Source organism: Grus americana, chromosome 6, assembly GCF_028858705.1.
Source record: "Grus americana isolate bGruAme1 chromosome 6, bGruAme1.mat, whole genome shotgun sequence".
In the NCBI taxonomy this organism is placed as follows: domain Eukaryota; kingdom Metazoa; phylum Chordata; class Aves; order Gruiformes; family Gruidae; genus Grus; species Grus americana.
In genome coordinates, this window is record NC_072857.1 from 34,448,267 (window position 1) to 34,448,732 (window position 466).

The following is a 466-nucleotide window of genomic DNA, read 5'->3' on the forward strand; positions in this document are numbered from 1 at the left end:
AGACATGGACCACCATTTAGAAAGCAAGTTGAAACAACAAGCTTGAACCACCAAGACAACTGCTGTGGGCAGCCGCAGGGCTGGGCACTGGTGCTTTGTCCCCCGAGTTCCCAGAGACCACTTATGACTGCCTAGTATCATCATGCTTTGTTTGCGCTCCTGCGGAAACGTAAGCACGCGCGACAGCAAGAGCGCAGGAGGCGGAGAGGCGTTGAACACCACTGCCATGCTGCAGCCCCTTTCTGCCTTGAGTCCCTGCCTTGGCCATGGCCCACCGAAGACTGCGCACGTAACAAGGCCACCCCTGAAGGAGGATTCGGCCACAAGAGCAGGAAAAGGCTTCCTCCGGTGAGAGCTGCAGTCCAACTGCAACTACTCCCTCCTCCCCTATCCCCAGAAAACTAACATCTCCTTTTAGAAAACACAATTAAAAAAAAAAAAAAATAAAAACCCTGGGGAAACTAAA